The 12,582-nt window shown below is 38.4% G+C and overlaps 1 pseudogene; it reads left to right on the top strand.

Annotated features, from left to right (window-relative positions):
• Positions 1–7,326: 7,326 nt before the first annotated feature.
• On the top strand, positions 7,327–8,255 carry LOC120853313 (annotated as a pseudogene).
• The last annotated feature ends 4,327 nt before the right edge of the window (positions 8,256–12,582 follow it).

The raw sequence follows: 12,582 nt of genomic DNA, 5'->3' as shown, positions 1-12,582 counted from the left end.
ACTTCCATCTTTATGCTTCCATCTGTATACTTCCTCTGTATACTTCCTTCTGTATACTTCACATCTTCTTTCTGTATACTTCCGTCTTCAATACTCCCTCTATTGTTAATTTCTTACATTACTATCATACATTTGTCACAACTAATCAACCAATACCGCTACATTAACTAAACACCCCTTTATTGATACTCTAGCCCCATCATAGAACAATCAACTGTTGCCAGCAACAACAACAGACACTTTTTTTACACTGCAACCAATGTAAGTCCTTTTTGCCTCAGAAAAATCACTAGCCAAAGTGCATTTTCATCTTATTTGGGTTATTATATCTTTCATGGTATATGATGGTACCATTCAAACACACAGAACTTTAGCCTTGACCTGAAAGTTCACACAGTAATTCACTGAGTAAATTTTATAATTGAATTTAGAGGTGTAATCCTCAACTTGAGTCAAACCTCCCTGACTTAAATCCCTAAGAAACTGGTTCATGTACTAATAGGACTGAAGCACTGTCTTCATAGTGCTGCTAAATTAAACATTTCGCTTATCTTCTAGAACTTCAGCAAATTTTAAAATGAAGTAAAATATTCTTTCAGTCTTCTAAGCAAATATTTATCGTTGAGAAAGGGTCCAATACATTGATACTGAGAATCACCTTCTCCCTTCTCTTGCCCCGATTTTGAGTAAATTGTGTAAAACTGTGGAAATGGCCTGAGTACTTATTACCTAGTTGTTTATCAAGGAGCCTTCAATATACTTTTATAAGGAGAGGTTTAGAGGTCATTACACTTGTACTTTTTCTGTCCAGCTGCTACCCAATCACTGGCCCCTCAGGGTTGTGATGAGGCATAAATATTGCTGATGGTTTCTTTCTTTTGGCAGACAGGAATATAGAAAGAAGTTCTTGCAGACCAAGATCAGAAGCTATGGCATGGTTTTAAACTCATGAAGTTCTATCTTTGAGAAAGAAAGGGAGAAAGACAGAGAAAGAGAGCAAGAAGAAAAAAAACAGATGATCAAACTCAGGACTTTATCTTAGGCTGCAGGGTACCCCTTTCTGTGAAATGTGGCGCATGCATAAGAGAAGTGTCACTATACAGATCTCAGTTTTTTAGTGTGAATTTCTGGATATACGTCGCATTTCTATCTCAGAAAATTTTATTGATCCAAGAAGATCTCAGGTTGTTCAAATCCATGTCGTGGGACCACACTCAGGAAGACAGCCAGAGTAAGTTTTTACCTGGAATGCCAGGTTAACAACTGATGAAAGAGACAGAGGTAATGTTATTGATGTAAATCATATTCACTCATAAAGGGAAATCTTAAATTCTTCATCCACTTTGCAATTTTTGTTCTGGTAATACTGTTAATTAAGGAAGAAGTTTATTACAGTTTAAAGTGTCTATCCTATTATTCAATTGGAGTTTAGTCCTATTCTTACCACTAACAGTGGAACCTCAATAATTCAGTTTCCTCTCTGCATTTCATTTGTTTCATCAGTGGTTAAAGAAGTGGAATAAAGCAAGTCAAGCAGTCTCTCATATTCTTTTTACTTATTATTGTTGTTCAGTCACACAGTCATGTCTCACTCTTTGCAACCCTATGGACTGCAGCACTCCAGGCTTCCCTGTCCTTCACCATCTTTATATTAAATTTGAGATTTTATATAAATCTACAAGGTTTTGAAAAAATCTTTTAAAGGTATTACTTTAAATGAATGGTTTTATGTCAAGAATAGGTTTTTATTCATCTTTTTATGTTCACAACACAGTAACAGATACAGAGAAAATGCTCAATAAATAATTACTAAGTGCTGGTTTAATTGCTAAGTCGTGTCCGACTTTTGCGACCCCATAGACTGTAGCCTGCCAGGCTCCTCTGTCCATGGGATTCTCCAGGCAAGAATAATGGAGTAGGTTGCCATTTCCTTTTCCAGGGGATCTTCCTGACCCAGGAATTGAACCCAGGTCTCCTGCATTACAGGCAAATTCTTTACCATCTGAGATTGAGCAATTACTAAGTGAAAGGACAAATAAATATTTGTGCTGTGTGAACTATAGAAATATGTGTATAGTCTGCATTGTGTTACATTAACTCATTTGCAGATTTTTCAACTCTACTTTTGTTTAGACATTATTGTATAAAGAAAGAGTTTGCTGTGTGATGGAGCTTACTGTTAGGAGAAAAGGTCCAAAATATTTGGTCTCTGTCATTTGTAAATTGCTCACAGGAGAAACTAAGGCTGAGCCTTTTCTCTCAGAAATTTTAGGGAGCTGCAATCTTGCTATTTGTTTTGTTTGAAATAATTTAGGTAGGTCTGTGGAATAGTAGCAATGCTGTTTCTTTAGCAGCATAGATTCCATTATACCTATACCTAGTATATATTCTTTGGCATCTTTGTGGAGAGGCCAAATTCGACCTAGTCTGATACTAGTGCTCCTGAAAAGGTTGGCTTTGCACCAGTCTCATACTGATGCTCCTGAAAGTCCATCACAAAAATGATCGTGACTTATATTTGCAAATCACATTGTTTCTATATCTGTTAATTGACTTGATCCTCAGCATTAGTGGCATTATTCTCTCACAGAGGAGGACTGAAGTTAATAGAAGTGAGGAAAATCTTAAATCACACAGCCTGTAAGAAGCAGAGCTATGAGTCAAGCCCAGTTTTTCGATCTCTGTGCTCTTTCCCCTAATGAAGATAGTAGAAAGGCTCTTGAGCCTTAGACTTGGATTAATTTCATGGGCTACTGAGGTAGATTCAAAATAAAGTTGAGATAGTCACTATTTAGGAAAAATAAAACAGCTGTATAAATATCTTCAGGTATCCTTGCTTGACTCCTAAAAAAAGCCTTGCAAGGACATAAACTACATTGTTCTTTTTTGTTCAGTTGCTCAGTAGTATCCAGCTCTTTGTGACCCCATGGACTGCAGCACACCAGCCTTCGCTGTCCTTCGCCATCTCCCGGAGTTTGTTCAAACTCATATCAATTGAGTCAATGATGCCATCAAACCATTTCATTCTCTGTCATTTTCTCCTCCTGACTTCAATCTTTCCCAGCATCAAGGCCTTTTCTAATGATTTGGCTATTTGTATCAGGTATCCAAAGTACTAGAGTTTCAGCTTCAGCATCAGTCCTCCCAATGAATATTCAGGATTGATTTCCTTTAGGATTGACCAGTTTGATTTCCTTGCTGTCCAAGGCACTCTCAAGAGTCTTCTCCAACACCACAGTTCAAAAACATCTGTTTTCTTCAGCACTCAGCCTTCTTTATGGTCCAAGTCTCACGTCCATACATGACTACTGGAAAAACATTGTTCTTATTTTAGCTAAAAATGTATTTGAAAGGTTTGTTGCCAGAAGTAGATGTATTTTCTAAGATTTTGACAAGCTTGGAATGCAATAAATGGGAATTAGGAGGTGGACATGATGAGAAGTTTAGTGTCCTAAGTTGGCTGCTATACAGGCTTCCCTTCCTCCAGTCACAGGTAATACTAGGTAATGCTAATTATATATTCACTTAACACTATGCCATGTACATAAGTGCTTTATATGGAACACATATGTAATCTCTACAATACTTATGAGGTAAATATTAATCTTATCCACCTTTTGCATTTGAAAAAACAGGCAAAGGGAGTTAAGTAACTTTCCTAAAGTCATAGTGCTAGCAAGAATTGTAGTAGAGGTAGAATTTGAATCTAGGAAAACTGGGTTTCAGACCTCTTTTAACAAGTGGTCTTTACCACCTCCTGTTCCTGCTGTCCTTCTACCCTGGGAATCTTTATTTATAATCCCCCAAGTCATCCAAAATAAATTCCAGCACTTCAACTTAACTCACAGGGCTCTTTTATGACATGAGAAACTCTTCCTTTTCATCCTCATTTCCCGACACTTCCATCCACAGATTCTGTGCTGAATCACATCAAACTTGTTGACCTTTCCCATAGAGGATGCTATGATGATTTACATCCTATATTTACATCACATATTCTATTCACTATTCACTTCCTGCCTTGTCCACTTTTCTGTGCCCACACTCTGCAGGGTCATCTTCAGGGTAGCTCTAATTCACATTCCAAAATTCCACTCACTGATAACCTTGTGTGGAAAGGTGTTCCTGACTCTCCTGGACTTCTTTACCCTTATCTCAGAGAACTGTGATTGTAAGTTTTCGAGTGAACCTCCTCTATTTGATTGTCAGTTCATGGCATATAAAATGATATCTAGATTAATGATCAATACCACATCACTTGCTATTGCATTCTCATTGTAAATTAAATTTGAGCAAAATTGGACAGAAACTATATATGTTGCAATGATCTTGCCAGATGCAACAGTAGTCTTTCTCTCCAAATACTATAGATAATTAAAAAGTAAATAAACCCTTCATGATTAGCAGAAAAGGGATACAATATTTTGACTATGCAGAAGGTTTAAGACTTTCCAGTGAGAAAGAAGATATGGTGAGTTTGATGCCATCAGCCCCAGAAGCATGAATATTGGTTTAAAAAATTGAGTTCCCATTTCCTAGGTTCGAGTAGTAATGCCAGTCACAAGCTCCATGACCTTGAGCAAGTTATTTCCTCTCTTTGTTCTTCAGTTTCCTCATCTCTAAAGTGTGAATAATGATGATAGTCTATCTTATAAGATTTGTATGAGAGTTAAATGTGAGCAATAACTGGCACATAGTAAGTATAATATAAGTGTTTTCTCTTATTATCTAAATATTTTTCAATCCTTATGATCTTACCAGCTGGTGATAACTGAGGACAGGTTGACTTTACTGTTATAGTGTCATAGAGTATTTGAAGATTTAAGGACACAGAGTATATCTTCCTATCAACGGATTTTACACCATAAGAGGGCAATTGTTTTTTAAATGCAATTGTTTTTTCATGAGAAGTTTATCTTTCTCTGATCTATTTATGATCTATCTGTCTATCTATATCTATAGTCATCAATCATTATCAATTATCTATCATCTTTCTATTTATTATTCTGTCTTTCATCATTTATTTAAGAGCTTGTGTATTTTGTGGGTTCTAGGATCAGAATAAAACAATTGAAATATCAGCCCCTTCTGCTCAGTGGTAAAGAATCCACCTGCAATGCGGGAGACTTGGGCTTGATCCCTGGGTCAGGAAGATCCCTTGGAGGAGTGCATGGCAACCCACTCCAGTATTTTTGCCTGGAAAACTCCATGGACAGAGGAGCCTGGCGGGCTACATTCATGGGGTCACAAAGAGTTGGACACAACTGAGCACACACACATTGTGAGGATAGAATGAGGTAACATAAGATAGTCGTTTAGCATACAATCCTGCACATAGAAAAGTGCTTACTAGTTTGTAGTAACCATGACTACTAGTATTTCTACAGTGAAAATGTGCAGACATTATGGTTTATTGTCTCAGGAATAAAGTTAGATATGAATTTTAATATTGTCTCAGTTGTCTATATAGCTTTTATATAATCACTGACTAGATCAAATTACAAATCTACTTACTAGAGAGATTTCACTTCATAGAATCAAATTATAAAGTAAAGCATTTCATACATACAGAAATGTTATATAGATGATATCATTTTATTTCTATTACAGCTTTGTGAGGCCAAAACTTTATCATCCATCTTTTATAGATGAGAAAACCAATATTCAGAGAAAGTAAGTAGATTCACCCAAAGTTAACAGTAGGTGAGGGTACTCAAACTTAAATCACTCAGCTATGGGCAGTGCTCTTTCCACTATTCACGAAGAAAAGAGGTTTGATTCAGAGAAAACATTTGCATAATTCAAAGAAGCCATTTTAATTCTGAGGACCTTTAGATTTTGTCTCTTGATCCATCTCTTTCAAGAATTCATCTCTGATTATTTCATCCAGTACTTTTTCTGTATGCCTTAAGCACTTCTGTATGTAACTTGTAAAACAATTTATACAAATGTAAAATACACTTACTACCATTATCTGTATGGGACATTTTATTCCTAATTCTTAACTATAATTGCGAGGACAAAGAGTTATCTGGGGCTTTTCAAGGCAAAAGTATTAAGGATGATAAAAGTTTCAGTAATTAAAAAATTTTTCAACTGTTTAGCACAAAATGTGTATGCTAGTCATTCAGTCGTGTCTGACTCTTTTCACCTCATAGACTGTAGCCCACCAGGCTCCTCTGTCTATGGAATTCTCCAAGCAAGAATACTGAAGTGGGTAGCCATTCCCTTCTCCAGGGGCTCTTCCTGATCCAGGAATTGAATCCAGGTCTCCTGCATTGTAGGCGGATTCTTTACCATCTGAGCCACCACATAAGACAAAGTATTTTCCTATGTAAAATACTTTGGATTGTATTGTATTCTATCCAGTACATAGGACAAAGTATTTCTCTGTATAGTTTGATGTATTCCTTACTGGCAAGTGAAGCTGAACTTCTTTATGCAGGTCAAAGATTAGGACTCAAACACTGCCAATGTAAATTTACAAGCATAGGTTGTTGGTGAGCCAGGGAGTCAATGTATATGTTTTTCTCAGTCACTAAAAATAACTTAATTTTTAATTGCACTGAAACTTCCAACCTAATTTAGAAACTAGAAACAGAGTCATTCTCACTTGATTAAATAGAACATTATTCTTTTAAAGTTGATCTGTATATATCATATTAAAAGTTTCATTTAGGAATTTTAGACATCAAATCTAAAATGCTAACTCCTTGCTTGTATCTTTAGCCTCAAAAATTAATTTATCCATTTAATACTTATAGTGTTTAAGTATTCTGAATTTCTGATGTCGGGGTGGGCAGTGTAATATCAGAGAGAGACTGAGAGAGGGACAAGATTATTATGAAAGAAAACAATTGGGAGAAAGGAACTGTAGGTCTAAGAAAATCAAATGGGAGTCAATAATGTGGTAAGACAATTAATGCTGAAAAAATATCCATGAGCTATACTCAAGAAATATAAATATTTTCCTCTGCTATATTTAACATCACTTGGTGGCTCAGATGGTAAAGTGTCTGTCTACAATGAGGGAGACCCCGGTTCGATCCCTGGGTTGGGAAGATCCCCTGGAGAAGGAAATAGCAATCCACTCCAGTACTATTGCCTGGAAAATCCCATGGACAGAGGAGCCTGGTAGGCTACAGTCCATGGGGTCACAAAGAGTCAGACATGACTGAATGAATTCACTTTCACTTTCTTTCACTTTCAAATGTTTTCAGAAGGCTGTTCCTGTTAGGCTTTACTTGCTTACAGTGGTTTATAACATTTATTTTTACAGAGAACCACAGTCACTCAACCAGTTCTGCCTGGATCTCCATGGAAGTAGTCAACAATGTTACTGAGTTTATATTTTTAGGACTTTCCCAAGATCCTGGAATGCAACTGATACTCTTTGCTCTATTCCTCCTCTTCTACATGGTGATCCTGGGGGGAAACCTGCTCATTTTGCTCATGGTTTTTTCTGATCCTCGGCTTCACACACCCATGTATTTCTTCCTCAGTAACTTGTCCTTTGTGGACATTGCCTATTCCTCAGCTACAGCACCCAAGATGATTGCAGACTTTGTTTCTGAGAAAAAGATTATTTCCTACTGGAGCTGTGTAACTCAGATGCTTACTTTCCACTTTTTTGGTTGTACTGAGATTTTTGTTTTCACTGTCATGGCTTTTGACCGTTATGCTCCATCTGCCAACCGCTCCGTTACACCACCATCATGAGTACCACTGCTTGCACCGTGCTGGCATCACTGTCCTGGCTGGGAGCCCTGGCTCACTCCTTTGTTCAGACCCTCCTGACCTTTCAGTTACCCTTCTGCAGCTCTCAGATCATTGACCACTACTTTTGCGATGTCCACCCTGTTCTAAAACTTGCCTGTGCTGACACAACCCTAGTAAACATGTTGGTGATTGCCAACAGTGGTCTCATCTCCTTGGGGTGTTTCCTCATTCTTCTGGCCTCCTACACAGTCATTTTATTTAGTCTTCGGAAGCAGTCTGCTGAGGGCCGGTGCAAGGCTCTCTCTACCTGTGGATCTCACTTCACTGTAGTAACTTTCTTTTTTGTCCCTTGTATCTTTATTTACCTCCGTCCATCCACCACTTTCCCACTGGATAAGGCTGTGTCTGTGTTCTATACTACCATCACCCCAATGCTAAACCCACTCATCTACACTCTGAGGAATAAAGATGTAAAGAATGCCATGAATCGGGTGTGGAATCACAAAGTCTCCTTGAACGAAAAGCAGAAGGCATAGTTTGTTAGAATTGCAAAATCAGAATTAGTTGATACCTTCCAAGGCCCTTAACTTATTAATAATTTTAAGGAATAGTCTCTAACATTCAACTACGTCATAGTTATCTTTTAAAAGGGAATAATTTGAGGCTATTTCATCTTTCTGCTTCTAGGTGAGCAAAACTTAAACCTTTCCATACTGGCTGGGCTTTTCCTCTCTTATTTCTGGAGTGGAAGAGTAAATACTTCCGCTCATACCTCATTTATGTACTTTAGATCCCTTCAATTCAAATCCAACACTCTTAAGATATAATTCAATAGTTTAGAATGGAGTTACAAGAAAAAGTTATCTCTGAGGAACTGGATAATTTCTCCTCAAAAAAGTCCATCTTCCTAGGAGCCGCCTTCCTTATCCCTCTTTCTCTCCCTCCTTCTTCCCTGCTGTTTTTCCTTCCCTCCTGCCTTGGTTTATCTGACCCTCCTTTGTTTCCCAAAATCAGGCAGAAAACCTCCCATGTGGAGGTAGGACAACCTTACTGCCGGAGATGGGGAATCCAGGTGAGAAACCTGTGTAAACAAACCTGATTACTTTAATTGACTATCCCAAGTCCAGACTAAATTTAGATATTTCACTAACTAAACACCCAGAGGCTATATATATATATATATATTTGTCCTGTTAATTCCTCATGAATGTGTTTCTTTATTCAAAAAATATAAAGGCTGCTGGCCTTGGCCACTTTTTCAGGTCCCATTTCTATGAACCTCCATGTGCATGAATTAAAATGTTTCTTTTTCTCCTGTTAATCTGTCTTGTGTCAATTTTATTATTAGTCCAGCCACAAGAATTTAAGACAGGTAGAAGGGTAAAGGGGGAACTATCCCCCTTTCTGACAATTTGTCCTTGAGTCGCTAAGTCATGTCTGACTCTTTGCAACCCCATGGGCTGTCCCTGACAATATTTAGGATTAGATTTAACCATGAAAGATCTGTACACTGCAAAGTGTACGACATTCATGAAAGATATTGAAGAATATACAATTAAATGGAAAAATAATTCCATATTCACAGATCAGAAGACTAAAATGTCTTTAACATATTGTTAAGATGTCCATATTACCCGAAATGATCTACAGATTCAACACAATCCCTATCAAAATTCCAGTGGTTTTCTTTATTTTTATTGTTTTACAGAAATAGAAAACACAAGTCTAAAATTCTTTTGGAATCTTAAGAGAGAGTGAAAAAATCTCCAGAAAGAAGACACTGGCAGCCTCATACTTCCTGATTGCAAACTATATACAAAACTATGGTAATCAAAATAATATGATATTGATACAAAAACAGAAACAGATCAATGGAATAGAACAGAAAGCCCAGAAACAAACCCGTGTATATATGAGTAACTGATTTTTGAAAAAGCACCAAGAATATACAATGAAAAAAGAATAGTGTCTTCAGTAAATGGTGCTGGGAAAACCTGGATAATCCACATTCAAAGGAATGAAACTGGGCCCCTAGTTTATAAAACTTCAGAGTTTGGTATTTAAGCTCTTAGGTGAAACTACCAATGGTGCACTGTATTGTCAGTATTAGGGGTTCTGGAGTCAAGGGGAATTACACTTTTAGTTGTGAAATTGTGGTTTATAATGGAAGATATACATTTGGTCTTTGTCTTCATTTCTGACACAGAGCTCCTAGAACCCTTGGAATTTCCTGGTAATGAAAGCTATAAAAGTGTTTTTGTTATGCTAATGAAATATGATGACATAACATTTAATGAGCTGACTTTTGGAAAGCACCCACAGACAGGATAGGGCTGATTGCCAGGAGAACCAACCTTGTGATGAAAGGGCTGAAATTTTCATGTCCTACTCCTTGGCCTCGGATAGGGGAGAGGTCTAGAGGCTGACTCAATCTACAATGGCCAATTATTTAATAAATCATGACTATGTAATGTAGCCTCCATAAAAGCCCAAAAGGATTAGGTTCAGAGAGCTTATAGGTTGGTGAACATGCAGTGGTGCTGGAAGAGGGGCTCTCTGTAGAGGGCATGAAAACTCTGCTCCCTTTCCCCCCTAGCCTATCATATGTATCTCTTCCATTTGGTTGCTCCTAAGTTATAACTTTTGTAATAAACCATAAACCAGTGTCAGTAAAGTCAGTTTTTTTGAGTACTGTGAGTCACTCCAGCAAATTAACTGAAACCAGGGAGGGGGTCATGGGAACCTTTAATTTATTGCTGTTGGTCAGAAGCACAGGTTACACTCAACTGACATCTGAGCTGTGTGTGTTTGGGAAGATCAGCCTTGTTAAGACAAAACCCTTAACCTGTGGGATATGCCTTCTCAGGGTAAATAGTGTCTGAACTGAGTTAAATTGTAGGGACACTCAGCTGGTTTGCAGAGCACTGTGTGTTGAACGTGTAGGGGTGAACCTCTTCCACACACAAATATCAGAATTTGGTGATCAGGACAGCAAGAGTAATGCTGTATGTTGTCACCTTCCTTTCAATTAGATTTTATGTCCTTAATAATTAAATCAGGTGTGTGTGCATGCTCAGTTGTGTCCAACTCTTTGTGACCCCACAGACTGTAGCTGGTCACTCTCCTCTGTCCTTGGAATTTTTCAGGCAAGAGTACTGGAGTGGGTTGCCATTTCCTACTCCAGGGGATTTTCCTGACCCAGGAATTGAACCCTGTCTTCTGCATCTCCAACTTTGTGGGCAGATTCTTTTACAGCTGAGCCACCAGGGAAGCCTAATAAAATAAGGAGCATAAGCTAAACCTCAGTGTCTGTACATATGGTAGGTCTACTTAAGCTTTCAGTTCAGTTCAGTTCAGTTGCTCAGCCGTGTCCGACTCTTTGTGACCCCATGAATCACAGCACGCCAGGCCTCCCTGTCCATCACCATCTCCCAGAATTCACTCAAACTCACGTCCATCGAGTTGGTGATGTCATCCAGCCATCTCATCCTCTGTCGTCCCCTTTTCCTCCTGCCCCCAATCCCTCCCAGCATCAGTCTTTTCCAATGAGTCAACTCTTCTCATGAGGTGGCCAAAGTACTGGAGTTTCAGCTTTAGCATCATTCCTTCCAAAGAACATCCAGGGCTGATCTCCTTTAGAATGGACTGGTTGGATCTCCTTGTAGTCCAAGGGACTCTCAAGTGTCTTCTCCAACACCACAGCTCAAAAGCATCAATTCTTCAGCACTCAGCTTTCTTCACAGTCCAACTCTCACATGCATACATGACCACTGGAAAAACCATAGCCTTGACTAGATGGACCTTAGTCGGCAAAGTAATGTCTCTGCTTTTCCATATGCTATCTAGGTTGGTCATAACTTTTCTTCCAAGGAGTAAGCGTCTTTTAATTTCATGGCTTCAGTCACCATCTGCAGTGATTTTGGAGCCCCAAACAATAAAGTCTGACACTGTTTCCACTGTTTCCCCATCTATTTCCCATGAAGTGATGGGACCAGATGCCATGATCTTCGTTTTCTGAATGTTGAGCTTTAAGCCAACTTTTTCACTCTCCTCTTTCACTTTCATCAAGAGGCTTTTTAGTTCCTCTTCACTGTCTGCCATAAGGGTGCTGTCATCTGCATATCTGAGGTTATTGATATTTCTCCCGGCAATCTTGATTCCAGTTTGTGTTTCTTCCAGTCCAGCGTTTCTCATGATGTACTCTGCATAGAAGTTAAATAAGCAGGGTGACAATATACAGCCTTGACGTACTCCTTTTCAGTTCAGTTCAGTTCAGATGTTTTTCTGGAACTCTCTTGCTTTTTCCATGATCCAGCGGATGTTGGCAATTGGATCTCTGGTTCCTCTGCCTTTTCTAAAACCAGCTTGAACATCTGGAACATCTGAAGCCTGGCTTGGAGAATTTTGAGCATTCCTTTACTAGTAGCCTACCTGAAATGTTGGTAGTTTCTCAACACATTTTTAAAAATTTTGAGTTTGTCTTTTGTTCAGTGTTTTAAAGTACTTTTAAACTTAATAAAATATAACTCTTTTTAAATTTATGTAGGTATAAGGTATAAAGGGCTTCCCGTGTGACTCAGCAGTAAAGAATCTGCCTGCAATGCAGGAGCCTCAGGTTCCATCCCTGGGTGGGGAAGATCACCTGGAGGACAGCATGGCAGCCTACTCCATTATTCTTGCCTGGAGAATTCCATGGACAGAGAAACCTGGTGGGCTACAATCCATAGGGTCACAGAGCTGGGCAAGATTAAAGTGACTGAGCAAGGACACATAAGGCACAAAATCTAATTTTATTTTTTCAAAACTGGTCAGCAAGTTGTTTCAATACAACTTATTAAATTATTTGTTACCTCCAACTTAATT

The sequence above is a fragment of the Oryx dammah genome, unplaced genomic scaffold (assembly GCF_014754425.2).
Source record: "Oryx dammah isolate SB20612 unplaced genomic scaffold, SCBI_Odam_1.1 HiC_scaffold_26, whole genome shotgun sequence".
Classification (NCBI taxonomy): Eukaryota; Metazoa; Chordata; class Mammalia; order Artiodactyla; family Bovidae; genus Oryx; species Oryx dammah.
The sequence above is the reverse complement of the archived record's forward strand: the minus strand, read 5'-3'. Positions and strand labels throughout refer to the sequence as shown.